A 14,337-nucleotide genomic window follows, 5' to 3' on the forward strand; every position below is an offset into this window, starting at 1 on the left:
CCATCCTGGTGGCAGATGTTGATAACAGGGAAGGCTAGGCAGGTGGGTGAAAGGGGGTTATGGGAAATCTCTGTAGCTCCCTTTCAATTTTGCCATGAACCTAAAACTGTGCTGAAACAATAAAGGTCTTCAAAAATTTATGCTACGTGAAATAAGCCAAGCACAAAAGGCCACATATTTGATAATTCCAATTATATGAAGAGTCTAGAATGGGAAAATCCATAGAGACATAAAATAGATTAGTGGTTGCTTAGGTCTTGCGGGGAATGAGGTAACTAAAGGGTTTGGGGTTTCTTTTGGGAATAATGAAAAAGTTCCAAAATGGACTGTGGTGATGGTTGCACATATCCGTGGATGAATGATAAGTTTTAAATTGGTGAACTATATGCTGTATGAATTGTGTCTAAATAAAGCTGTTAATAAAAACTATATGTCCCCTTGCTGATTTCATTGCAATAAAATGTAAAATAAGGTTACAATGTACATTCTCTTTTCTGTATGACTTAGGACTTGGTTACTCTTGAAGAAGACTAATTAAACTTTCAAAAATGTCTTGATGGTTTAATGGATCAGATAAGTTGATTCTTCCACAAAATATTTATGATCACAAAAATATAAACGTATGTGTCTGACTAAATTAAATTGTAATAAGTACTATCTTTTAAACGGATCATGTCTTGTAAACACCAGACAATACTGCAATTCATTTTGAATGATTTCATTTTCTGCAAACTTTTAAAGACCATCTGTTCAAATTTTAATATCAATAGCAATTCTATTACTCCACACTGTTTCAACTTGAGTATTCTTTCCAAGATCCTTAGGGCTTGGACGAATATTAAATTAACTTATGGATAAACTTCAGTTGTCTGAAGTCTTTGGTTATCTGGATACTTCTAAAGAGAGTAAAAGTTAGAAAGACAGAAATTACAAAAGCAGTATAAACAAGTAATAGGTATTTTGTCTTGGTAAAGGTGTGAATTATGATGACAAATGTGATATCGTACATTCACAGTCTTATATAAATCAGTGACACAGTTAATATGTCTGAATGCCAAAATTTAAGCTTTAAAATCCTCATCTCATTTATATGGATTTGTGTATGTTTAAACCCACTTGGAGAGTTATATTAGAAATGGGAAAACCGGGAATCTTGTGAATAATTAAGACGAAAATAGAATTAAGTGACGGGGAAATGGTCCTTGAATATTCAGTCTGTTCTCTAAAAAAAAAAAAAAAAAAAAAAAAGCAAAAAAATGCTATGTCTTATTTGGTGGCTTTTATGGAGAACAGACCTTCTTATCTCATAGACAGAGCACTTCCGGAGAGGCTCATAAATCTTCGTCGTTTCGTGCTGACTTCTTGGTTCACTTTTTGACTAAAATCTCTTATTTCTGAAAAAAAGGTTAAAATGTATCACTTGTTACTTACTGTTTGATTTACTCGTTCCTTCTGATTATTTGTGTGGCTAAAATTCCAGTAATTTTTTTGTCTTAAATACCTATAATGTATATACTAATGCTATACAATGTTTCTTTTTTTTTTTTTTTTTAAGTTTATTGTGAGAGAGAGCATGTGCGTGAGAGAGGGGCAGAGAGAGAATCCGCGCTGACAGTGCAGAGCCTGATATGGGGCTCGAACTCACAAACTGTGCAATCATGACCTAAGTGGAAATGAAGAGTCAGATGCTTGACCGACTGAGACACATGGGCGTTCCCTAAAATGTTTCTTGATAATTATTCTGGATATTGAATTTCTCAAATCTAGGCTCCAATTATTGCATAATGAAATGTTAAGGCATTATTTTGTCTAAGGGTGTTATTTTGTCTTTCGGGGCAAAGAGAACTACACTGTGCTAACTCACAGCATTCTGAGGTCCCGTATTCTGACTTTGGAATAGATATATGTCATTTATTTAAGGAACAAAGTGCTTTATTAAAAAAAAAAACAGGTCTTGGTCTGGTCCTGAATAAAGATGCTATTTTGTCTATTTTGGGGGTTTCTCAGGAGGCTTCTAGGACATGCCAAATATTTGTTCCAGGAATTTATAAAATGCATATTACTATAAATGATTAAGAATATGTGTTATATGTGAATATGTGGAGCGTGCACAGATATATTGGTAATTAGCTCTACATGACAGTGAGAGCCATCCTGTTGCCAATTTCACATTATGGGACAAAGAAATGCTCTCAAATAAAAAACACATTACCTCTATAGATTAATTATATGCAAGTAAAATATTATGGATGTAAATATATTCTTTTAAAAAAATGTTCACTGATTTATTTTGAGAGAGAGTGAGAGAGCGTGTATGCAAGTGGGAGAGGGGCAGAGAGAGAGAATTTCAAGCAGGCTCCTTGCTGTTAGTGCAGAGCTGGATGTGGGGCTCGATCCCACCAACTGTGAGATCATGACCTGAGCTGAAACCAGGAACTGGATGCTTAACAGACTGAGCCACCCAGGGACCCTGAATGTAAATATATTTGTATTTTCAGGAGACCTGTAGTCATATATATTAAAAGAAATTCCACTTTTTTCATTCTAATGACTCTGGAGAATATTAATATATTCTATAATATTAATTAATAGTTGATAATACTAGCTATTGCCCGGAGCCATTCAGTTGTGTCATCAATAAATAGTTCCTGCTTTTCCGTTCTCATTGCCTAAAATCTCCTGCTACAAACCATGGATCAGAGATTCTAGGCAAAACTTCAAGAGATCTTCAGGAAAGAACTCTTGGCTATGTGAGTCCACAGGAAAAGAGTCATGGATCCAGACTTGCACAAAAAAGCTGGCTTCATTATTACAAAGATACACCTGTCAGACTTCACAAAGACTGACCTACAACTTCCATAACCATCAACCAGAAGCACTCAACCTCAAAGAAGTAGGCTCTTGAACTAAGATTACCACACAAGATTTAATCACCTAGGGCTAAAACAACCAATTTCATTATGATTGATATTTTATTTATAATAAGCACATTCAAATTTAGTTTTTTTCTTCTTAATAACACATTAATAGCCTTAGGAACCATTTCCTACAAATCCTATCACTAATGATTGGTGAGATGTTTTCCACTATCACTCTTTGAGCTAATATGAATAGGAACTCAATCAGTGAAATTTATTAAGTGTCTCTTTGCACATGATATTTTTCTTTTCCTTGCAAAAAATTTTTAATTTTATTTTTTGAGAGAAAGACACACACAGAGCACAAGCGGGGAGGTGGCAGAGAGAGAGGGATACACAGAATTTGAAGCAGGCTCCAGGCTCTGAGCTGTCAGCACAGAGTCTGATATGGGGCTTGAACCCATGAACCGTGAGATCATGACCTGAGCAGAAGTTGGACGCTTAACTGACTGAGCCACCCAGGTGCCCCTGTTCTGCTCGTTTAAACAAGGAAACTATGATTGTTAACTTTATGTGTAAAATTGGCTAAGCTATAGTACCCATTTATTCAAACAGTAATCTACGTGCTGCTGTGAAGATATTTTGAACATGTGATTACTATCTACAATCACTTGACTTTGAGTAAAGGAAATTATGCTTGATAGTATGATAGGCCTCATTTAATCAGTTGAAGACCTTAAGAGCAAAATCTGAGGTTTCCCAGGAAGAAGAAATTCTGCCTCAAGACTGCAGTATCAGCTCCTGTCTGAGTTACAAGCAGGTCTGGCTGCCCTACAAATTCTAGACTTGCCAGTCCCCCTAATCATGTGAGCCAATTTCTTAAAATGAATTTCTTTGTATCCATATCTATCTTCTTTCCATCCATCCATCCATCCATCCAACCATTCATCCAATCATCCATTCTATTGGTTTTATTTCTCTGGAAAACCCTGACTGATCCAAGAATGGATTTGTATAGAAGTTAGCTAAAATTAGAACTACTGTCCATGCCTGGAGAAAAGAGGTTTTCTCTACGGAAAGCTGACTAAAGCCATTTAAAAATCAAATCTATTAACTTGATCCCATAGGACCACCATGTTGTACAATAAGGACCCAAAGTGATAAGCCTACACCAAGGCCTTTTTCAAAAAAAATAAATAAATAAATAAAGCTTTTTGTTCTTTAAATAAATTATATGTATATATTGGTTTCAAGGTCAGAATATGAGATCTCAAAACGCCTTGAGTTAGCACAGTGGAGCTCTCTTTGCCCCAAATGTTCAGCTTAATTGCCGACCAGACATCTTATCCAGTGAGAGATGAGGCTGTTTGATGTATCACCTGCCAAGGAGTGAACCTTATTTTCCATATCAGACCCCTCTTCCAATATTGAATGCTCCAGAGAAACAAGGATTCCAAAGTCAGCAAGATAGTATAGAAAAAATGCATTTGTTTTAAAAGCATAACCATATGGAGCGCCTGGGTGGCTCAGTTGGTTACGCAGCTGACTTCAGCTCAGGTCATGGTCTCACCGTCCGTGAGTGCGAGCTCCACATTGGGCTCTCTGCTGACAGCTCAGAGCCTGGAGCCTGCTTCGGATTCTGTGTTTCCCTCTCTCTTGGCCCCTCCCCCGTTCACACTCTGTCTCTCTCTCTCTTTCTCAAAAATTACACATTAAAAAATTTAAAATCATAACTGTACATGACCACAATACAAGTTTGTCTTCTTTAGGAGACCACATTCATTTTTGCTGCAACCACCAACCCCCGTTAAAACGCTATTTCCTCTGTTCTCAGTGGAAGAAGTTTTTTCAAATTCATATTCATGTGTATTCAAAGCCTTCATATAAAAAAATATCTAGAAACCTTTTCTCACAACAGTGCTGTGCAGTTAGTTAATTCCACGAAATACACAAAAGAAAGGGAGCAATGGGAGTTTGAATGACTTACCCAGTTTCAAAGGATTTCTACCTCTCAGAGCTCCTCTCAGTACCCAGTAGAACAAGACTTCATTTCTAGCCTGTTGCTTTCTTTCTGTTGTTATTTGCATTTAACACACTTATGTTCAATGGGGCACCTGGGTGGGCTCTGTTGGTTGAGACTCTGACTTTGGCTCAGCTCGTTTTCTCACGGTTTGTGAGTTTGAGCCCCACGTGGGGCTCTCTGCTGTCAGCGCAGAGCCCGCTTTCCAGTCCTCTGTCTCCCTCTCTCTTCCCCTTGCTCCTTCTCTCTCTCAAAAATAAACAGACATAAAAAAAATACAAATGTTCAAGCAGTGAAGAAAAGTTTAGAAGACAATTAGCATGTTCATTTGTAATGTGCTTCCCATCGAGTCATTTCCATATCTGTATAAGCATTCTTTTAAAGTTTATTTATTCATTTTGAGAGAGATAGAAACAGCACCAGTGGGGGACAGGCAGAGAGAGGGAGAGAGAGAGAATCTGTTGGTGCAGAGCCCAGTGTGGGTCTGGAACTCACAAATTGTGAGATCATGACCTGAGCCGAAACCAAGAGTCAGACGCTTGACCGACTGAGCCACCCAGGTGCCCCAATCTGTATGAACATTTTGAAACAAAATCAGAGAAATGGCTTCTCTGCTTTACCATTCCCTAGGTTTTGATGCCTTGAACATCAACCACAGAAGTTTCTCTATTTAGAACATACTTTATCCTTTCCAAGGTATACAAATGCTACATTAAACATTCTACATCCTATCATAAGAAAAAAATCACTAAATCAAATACATGAATAAAAGCATGAATAAAAGCAAGTTGCCAACAATATTTATGTTAGTATATAATGAATATGTTGGTATGTGTATTTTTTTTAAGTAGGAAAAAATCTGGAAGAATACAGAAGAGTTATCAGTGGTTATCTCAAAGGAAGGTGCTAAAATTAAGGTTAAGGGTAAAAGAGAATTTCTTTTTCAATTCTACATCAAAAACAGTCGGGAGATAACTAATTAATACTCTTCAAAAGAGTCAAGGTCGCATGAAGGGTAAGGAAAGACCAAAATACTGTTCCAGATTGAGGGAGAGATAGGAGCAGTGGTAACTGAAGATAACATGGTATTCTAGATTGAATCCTGAAACAGAAAAGACTTTAGTACAGTCTGTAGTTTAATTAATAGTATTGCAGTAAGGTTTATTTCTTAGTCGTGATTGAGTGCATCATGGTTATGTAAGATGTTTGAAGCCAGATGAAGGATAGAGGGGAATTCTCTGCAATTCTTATGTAAATACCAACTTATTTCAAATTAAAGACTTTCGTTCAAAAGGGAAAAGGGAGAGGGGGGACTGGGTGGCTCTGTCAGTTAGCCTCCAGCTTTGGCTCAGGTCATGATCTCACTGTTCGTGAGTTCGATCCCAGTGTCAGGCTCTGTGCTGCCAGCCTGCTTTGGATTCTGTGTGTGTGTCTCTCTCTCTGCCCCTCCCCTGCTCACAGTCTGTCTCTCTCTCTTTCAAAAATAAATAAACACTTAAAAAAGTGTCTTCTTTAAGGGAAAAGGGGGAGCTCGTAAAAAACCACACCTTCCGAATCCCACCTCATACTTAATGAATCAGATCAAGCATGGAAGTCTGCACATTGAATATGCTCCTGGGTAATCGTGTTGCATGCCAGAGTTTTGAGAACCCCTGTTCTGTGTATTTTGAAAATTGTTTTAAACACTGAGAACCACATTTGAAAAAAAAACTCACAAGAACGTATTTATGCATTACTTGTACAACTAACAAGAATAGTAGAACAACGTAAGTGAGTGGTTCTCAATCTTGGCTGTAAGAGTCACCTGAGGAGGGGGCGCCTGGCTGGCTCAGTTGGTCGAGCGTGTGACTGATGATCTTGAGGTCATGAGTTCAAGCCCCATATGAAGTGTGGAGCCTACTTAAAAAAAAAACAAGGCCAAGAATCACCTGAGGGGTTTAAAAACAACAACAACACCCCAATGAACAGGGCACACCCCAAATCAATCATGTCAGAATCTCTGGGATGGGACCCAGGCATGAGTAGTGTTAAACGTTCTCCAGGTGATTCTTTTTTATGTTTATGTATTCATTTTTGAGAGAGAAAGAGAGAGAGAGGAAGAGTGTGGAAAGGGGACGGGCAGAGAGAGAGGGACACGGAGAATCCCAAGCAGGCTTTGCTCTGTCAATCAATGCAGAGCTCGAGGTGGGGCGCAATCTCAAGACTGTGTGATCATGACCTGAGAAGCTGCAACCAAGAGTCAGAGGCTTAATGACTAAGCCACCCAGGCGCCCCTCCCTAGGAGATTCTAATATGAAGTCAAGAGTAATAACCACTGACTTAAACATTCAAATCCAAACAAAGGACAAAGGCAAGAAGAAAATTTAGCCCACATAGTTGGCAGAACTTATCTTAAAGAAATGGGAGATACTTTTTTTTTTTTTACTTCTTACTGCCCTAAAAAAAAAAAAAAAAAAAAAAAAAAAAAAAAAAAAAAAAACTTCCCCAATTCTCAGTTTCTTGTGCATTACTTTATATTCAGAAAAAGATTATTTTTTAAAAAAATGATTCCTTGTTCATAACAAAAAGAAAGTTCTCTCAGTTTCCATAAAGGCTTCCATTCTGTTGAGGCCAAGGACAAAGCACTAATGAGTCTTCTAAAGATTGGTTGGTGGAGGCATCTGCTCGGTAATTCTAGAAGGACAAAATTGCCCAACCCACCTATTTACACGACTGCAGCAGAAATACTCATGAATTAACTTAATCCAACACTACATCTGTCCCAGCTGGGTGACTGGACCAAGAGTTGGCATCTGACTCAAGGTAGCTTTAAGAAAACCTCCCTGGGATTTTTGGCATATGAGAGAAAATATAGCTAATCTCTCTTTGGGAGCCTGAACCATCAGATATTAAACTTGCTGAAATAAATTGAGTACTTTGCTTTTTGCCAGTTACTGCTAAGTACAATAATACATCCATGTTCCCTTTGGCGTATGAAGATCAGAGAATTATGAAGTATGTATCCCATAAATTCATTGTCAACAGAGATTCCCTTCTGGGCAAGAGAGTAGAAGTGGAGGCTGAGGAGAATAAATTTCTTTCTTTTTTTTTCTTATTTTGTATATGTATTTCAATGTTTTTTAGAAAATTTTCAAAGACATCGGATCAGTTTGCTGCTGAAATAATTAAAACTCCATGAGGGTCAGTGACTTTGATCATTATACTTCCTGGAATTCTATTGGAAGCTTTGAAATGTTGCCCACAAAAAGACAATGGCCTTCATTTGTTACAGAAATCCTTTTCTTGAAATCATTACAATTTAGAGTTGATGAAAAGAAGCTCAGAGGGAGAAGAGACATTAAAGTTGGGGTGCTTTACATCTGGCTGGCTCTGCTGGAAGAGCATGTGACCTTGATCTCAGGGTCGTGAGTTCAAGGTTCACACTGGGTATAGAGATTACTAAAAAAATAAGAAAGAGAGAAAGAAAGAAAGAAAGAAAGAAAGAAAGAAAGAAAGAAAGAGAGGGAAGGGAAGGGAAGGGAAGGGAAGGGAAGGGAAGGGAAGGGAAGGGAAGGGAAGGGAAGGGAAAGGAAGATGCTTTAGGGAGATTTTCTCATTCTGTGGTCCAATGACTCCCAAGGATATATACAGACAGAATTCACGGAGTCCATAAACCTGGACGGGAATAACTGTCCCTTTATTTTCACTAACACCTATCTGAAATTAGAATCTCCTTCAGTTAAGAGTGTAGACAGCAAACCACAGTACTAGACAAGAGAGTCTGTATCTCCAGTGGGAATCACAGATCTATTCATACCCATTACACTTGTTGCAGTATCTCAAAATACTATTACTGTCCATCGCTACTTCAAAATTAGAGTAGGTCATGGGCCTGCTAGACTGTAATTAATAAGTTAATAAAGAAGCATGTATTATCATATTACAAATTTGACTTAATATTTGAGTATCTATTTATTAGTAATTGTTTTTATTTGTAGCTTTCTGGGTGGTGTTTTTAATGCATTTAAAACATTATTCTTTGTTTGTTTGTTTGTTTGTTTGACTATAGCTGACACACGATGTGACATGAGTTTCAGGTGTACAACATTGCAGCTGGACGTTATGCTGTGCTCACAAGTGTAGCCACCACCTGTCACCATTCAACGTTATTACAATACCATTGACCATATTCCCTGTGCTGCGCCTTTAATTCCCATGACTTATTCATTCCATAACTGGAAGCCTGTATCTCATGCTCCCCTTCACTTATTTTGCCCATTCCCTGACCTCCCGTCCCCCCGTCTCTCCTTCCCTCTGGAAACCATCAGTTTATTCTCTGAATGCATGGGTCTATTTCTCCTTTTCATTTGTTTGTTACAACAGTATTCTTAAAAGGGGTGTGTAGGCATCACCAGATGTCCAGAGAGGTTCATGGCACAAAATAAGCTAAGAAGCCCTGCCTTAGAGCAAAACGAAACTAAACAATCATTTAACAAATAAAAGCAATAACGGTCTTTTAGTCTCACTAAAAGAAAAGAGATGCACATCAAACAAATCTTTTTCATTTTGCAGAGACCTGGAACAAAGGAAAGAATTTTACCACAGTCATCTGGAGATACACCATCTTCATAAAGCTCTGGAAAGATCTCTGGTTTAGAAAGGGGACCTAAGGGAAAACCAATTTCAACAACAAGGCTGGTATTTTTCCTTTTAATCCAGCAAGCACTATTGGACAAATTTTTGATTTATGATGCTTCTGTTCTTTCAAACCATGGAGAGGATGCTTTGCAATTCCAGTTGGATTTTTCCAAACAATGGACTCAAACCCCATCTTATCTTTCTGAATCTTAAAAAGGGGAACCAGGACCCACACGGCCAAAGTGATGTGACAGGTACAAGTACTCAGTTTGGGAGTTCAAGCAAGATCATTGCCTGGAATCACCGTGTTGAGGTTTATGGCCACGTCACAGCTCGCATGAAAGATCTGTAGAGGGACAATGTTAGAGGACCCAGTAGTAAGTCATTAGCACCTGTATGTCAGTACATCTCTTTGGCTTGAAAGAGTTCATGGAAGGATGGCAGCGAGGGAAATCAAGGACAACAGAATTTGGGGAGAGGATATTGGAGGAGGCAGGTGGGGAGAAGCGGCAATATCATGTGATGCCCTCAGTGTCCCCAGAGCACATTGTGCAATCGCTTTGCCTGCCCCTCGAGTAGGATACATGGTCTGTTCTTATGCTGAGTTGCACAATGAGAGATTGCAACACTTTGTTTTTGCCTTCTCCAGGAGGACGCTGTGTATGATGGCAAGAGCCCCAGGCCCCACCAAAGACTCTCAGAGTGTGCCCTGTAGACAGAAAGCACCATCTGGGAAACTTAGAAATTCAGATTCTCAGACCCAAACCTAGATCTACCGAATTGGACTCTCTGGGCTGGGGGCCCGGACGTCTGTATATTAATAAGGCTTCCAGGTGATTTTTAGACACACCAAGCTTTGGGAAGCCCTGCCCTAGGCAAGAAGATGCCGCTGCATCACCTGGAAGCAGCAGTGTGATGTGGGTGTTTATTAAGTGGCCGCAGCTCTACAAGGCCATGTTCTCACTGGACACCAAACCCATGTTCTCACTGGACACAGGCCAAGGGGGGAAAATCCATTCGTTTTTCTTGAGCTGGCCCATACTACATTCATGCCAATGAGTTTGCAAAACACGACACACCCCCACTGTGACTAACTGTTTTGAAACTGTGGGCAGGAGGAAAGGTTGAGCAGTTCAGAGAATTAAGGCAGAACAAGTTGTTTGCAAAGTCTGAAACCTTTTTCTGCTCATTCGACTAGCTTCCTATAATATGTTGAGAGTCGGGACTGGCTATCCTCATGCTTTTATGACCAGCAACTGGCTCAGGGCCTCGTTGGCTAAAGCTGCTCAGTGATTGCTTGAAAAATGAATAAGTGAGTGAATGAATGAATAAATGGAATTAAATGGACTTTTTGTCTTTACCTTTGTGCGTTAGTGTTATATTGCCCCCAAAACAAATTACCACTAATTTAGTGGCTCAAACAACAAAATGCATTATCTTACATTTCTCCATGTCAGAAGCCCAGCATGGGCCTCACTGGGCTGAAATCAAGGTGTCAATAGGACCACATTTCTTTCTGGAGGCTCCAGGGGACAATTCGTTCCCTGGATCCTGCGGGTTGTTGGCAGAATTCAGTTCTTTCTGGTTGTGGGACCATGCCCCCGTTTCCTGGCTGGCTGGCTGGCTGGCAGTTGAGGCCTCACCGAGGTTCTAGACGCAGCCTGGATTCCTTGGCTCATGGCTTCCTTCCTCCAGCTTCAAGCCAGCAATAGGGGGTCGAGTGCCTCTCAGGCACTGAATCTCTCCTCCTTATTCCACCACATCCTTCTGACTGACTCTTCTGCCTTCTTCTTCCGCTTTTAAGAACTTATATGGGTAGATGGGTATTACTCAGATAAACTAGGATAATTTCCCCATATCAAGGCTTATACTCTTCATCACATCTGCAAAATTCCTTCTCCCATGTCAGGTAACATACTTACGAATTCTAGAAATTAGGACATGTGCAGTTTTGGTGGACCATTATTCTGCCTACCACACTTTATTGGAAAACATATATTAAATGCATCTGGAGGTGCCTGGCTGGCCCAGTCGATAGAGCGTCCAACTCTTGATCTCAGCGTCATGAGTTCAAGCCCCATGTTGGTTGTGGAACTTACTTTAAAAAAAGGGGGGGGCATTTGAATCCCAGGAATTTGATGGGGAACAAGTATGATGTTCTTGCAGCATGCATTAGCACAAAGTGTAAACACCTAGAATTGGCCTTTTGTGAGATGAGGAGTTTAGAGAAATATGTAGCTCTCCATCAACACCATTTTTAACCACTCACTCCTGCACCCTCTCCCCTCCCCCTTCCATACAGTGTCAGACAGCGCCTGAGTTCTTAATCCTTCCTCCTCTCTCCTTTTCCTGAGTCCCAATCAAAACACAGCAGGAATAGTTAATGATTACTGACTGCTTTACTTGTATGCCGAGTATTTTCACAGAAACCATCTCATTGAATTATATGATCTCGATTAAGTGATTGTATTCTCATTTTACAAGAAGAGGAGGCTTAGAAAGTTTACCTTATTCAAGATAGTAGTAGAGCTTAGATTCTAGCACAAGCCCTTCTTTTTAATCGTGACAGACACTACCTCCTTGTGACATCCCATTTTCACGTGTCATCCACTGCAAGAAATAAACAGCGAAGCTCATTCAAATTCAAATATTCATTTAGCAAAGCTATTTTTTCACTAGCTGATATACGAAGAAGTCTGTAAAAGTCAGGGTTCTCCAGAAAAACAGAACCTATAGGAGACAGATAGATAGAGGTAAAGAGAGAGAATTCATTATAGGAATGAGCTCGTGCAATTACGGTGTACAAGATGCACGATATGCAATCTGCAAACCGGAGAACCAGGAATACCAGTGGTGTCATTCAGTCCAAATCAAAGGCCTGAGATTCAGGGGGGCTGATGACACAAACCCCAGACAGAGTCTGAAGGCCTGCGCTCTGGAAGAACCAGGAGTGCCGATATGTGAGGGCAGCAGAAGATGAATGAATGTCCCAGCTCAAGCAAAACGAGCAAGTTTGCCCCTCGCCCACCATTTTGTTCTATCCAGTCCCTCAGTGGATTGGATGAGGCCTGCCCACACTGTTGAAGGCTCTCTTTACGCAGTCTTCCAACGCAAATGTGACTCTCTTCCCGAAACACCCTCACAGACACACCCAGATATAATGTTTCACCATCTGGGCATGCCTTAGCCCAGTCAAGTTGGGACTTTCATAGCAATTTCTCAAGCTGTAAAAACCCCAGTGGTAAAAATCCAGGCATCTTGTGATAGACCAGGAGAGGAAATCAAAATATCTGGTTTTCCTCAGTATGCAAACATTTATAAATCCTGGCAGAGTCAGAGTTTAGGAGAAAAGCACCAGACAATTCTTCTCCATCCTTTCTATGCCAGAAAGACAAAGTGCTAGTTGTACAGAGTTGTTAGGGAAAGGTCTCAAGAAACTGATGATTGCTATAGACCCAATACTGGTACAAAGTCCCTCACTTTGAGATTGCAATTCTATCCTTACCAGAATTGTATCCAAATTGGTCAAAATGCTCCCTCAAGGTGGGAGCCCACAAATAGGAATGAGAACCTATTGGGTAATGAGTTGTTTTGCCCCTATTTTGAATATTTAACCATTCCTGTCTAGTTCCTTTTTAAAAATTTTTTTAAATGTTTTATTTATTTTTGAGAGAGAGAGAGAGAGAACAAGTGGGGGAGGGGCAGAGAGAGACAGAATCCACAAAGCAGGCTCCAGGCTCTGAGCTGTCAGCACAGAGCCCGATGTGAGGCTCGAACCTGTGAACCACAAGATCATGACTTGAGCTGAAGCTGGACGCTTAACCGACTGAGCCACCCAGGCACCCTCCTCTTTTTTTTTAAATGTTTTATTTATTTTTGAAAGAGAGCATTCGTGTCTAGTTCCATTAATTCAGTGACTCCTTATTCGTAAACATAGACTATTTTGCTGTTCGCAGACACCATGCTAGGAACAGAGGTAAAAGGAAGGAATACAAAGTTCAACCACAGATTGAGACACGCTCACCAGCCACTGATCTCATAAGGATACAGTCTCATTTTTATTCTTATCCTGGATGCTACCTCGATCAAGAAACCCCCAAGGAAACATGGATTTATTTCTGAATATCTTGTTTGTTTGGAGGCCAAGTCTTGTCCCTGAGGTTCATTTTTTACAACTGTCCCATATGGGACAGGGAAGCTCACTCTGCCTTTGCTTCATCATGTTTTATTCAGGAAAAGGAACTATGTTCCCGGAGAAGAGGGAACAGACTAGTCTCAGCACTCTGCTCCTGCCTGCCACCAAAGACTGTTGACCCTTAGATTCCCCACTAGTTTTCCTAAAAGACGAGCAGGGATATCTAACTTTCCTGATACTTAAGACTTTTATTGAAGCCATAAATAACTACTTATTGTACCATGTGTTTACCATGTATATAATTTGCCAGGAGCAATAATCCCATAGCTGTGGTGAGTGTTTGCAGTTTAAAAAAATTACTTTTTTTGCATTAGCAGCACTGACCCTGTGAAAAATAATATAGATGGGCTTTTCTTCATCCATCTCTTCTCTTTCAGCACTGACTGACCTCTAAGAGACCAAGAGGACATAGGATGCTGTTGGATGCATTTTTTATAACTCCCAACTCCAAACTCCACCTGTTCTAGAATGTGTTTTTCCAGGATGCATTATGTGCTTCTGGAATTAGTATTGCTAATTTCAAGCCCCTGCTTCATAACACTTCCTGTCCTGTTTGCCTCTCTGTTCAGAACTTAGCTTACTAACTCGATAGATAAGGAGCCAGCTAAAGGGCAAGGTCATGTCTTATTTATATCTGTATTCCTCGT

At 39.9% G+C, this 14,337-nt stretch overlaps 1 long non-coding RNA gene across 4 annotated transcripts in view; it reads right to left on the minus strand.

Moving 5' to 3' along the window:
• Positions 1–382: 382 nt before the first annotated feature.
• The window catches only part of LOC125935404 (uncharacterized), an 81,411-nt gene continuing 67,456 nt past the window's right edge, over positions 383–14,337 (minus strand). For 3 of the 4 annotated variants that reach the window (XR_007461643.1, XR_007461648.1, XR_007461645.1), the window contains one exon: positions 1,265–1,394. This is a non-coding gene — a long non-coding RNA (uncharacterized LOC125935404). Of the gene's footprint in view, positions 897–1,264; positions 1,395–14,337 lie in introns of those variants that run through there. The other variant, XR_007461644.1, reaches the window with a different exon arrangement.

This window comes from Panthera uncia, assembly GCF_023721935.1.
Source record: "Panthera uncia isolate 11264 chromosome A1 unlocalized genomic scaffold, Puncia_PCG_1.0 HiC_scaffold_17, whole genome shotgun sequence".
NCBI classification, from domain to species: domain Eukaryota; kingdom Metazoa; phylum Chordata; class Mammalia; order Carnivora; family Felidae; genus Panthera; species Panthera uncia.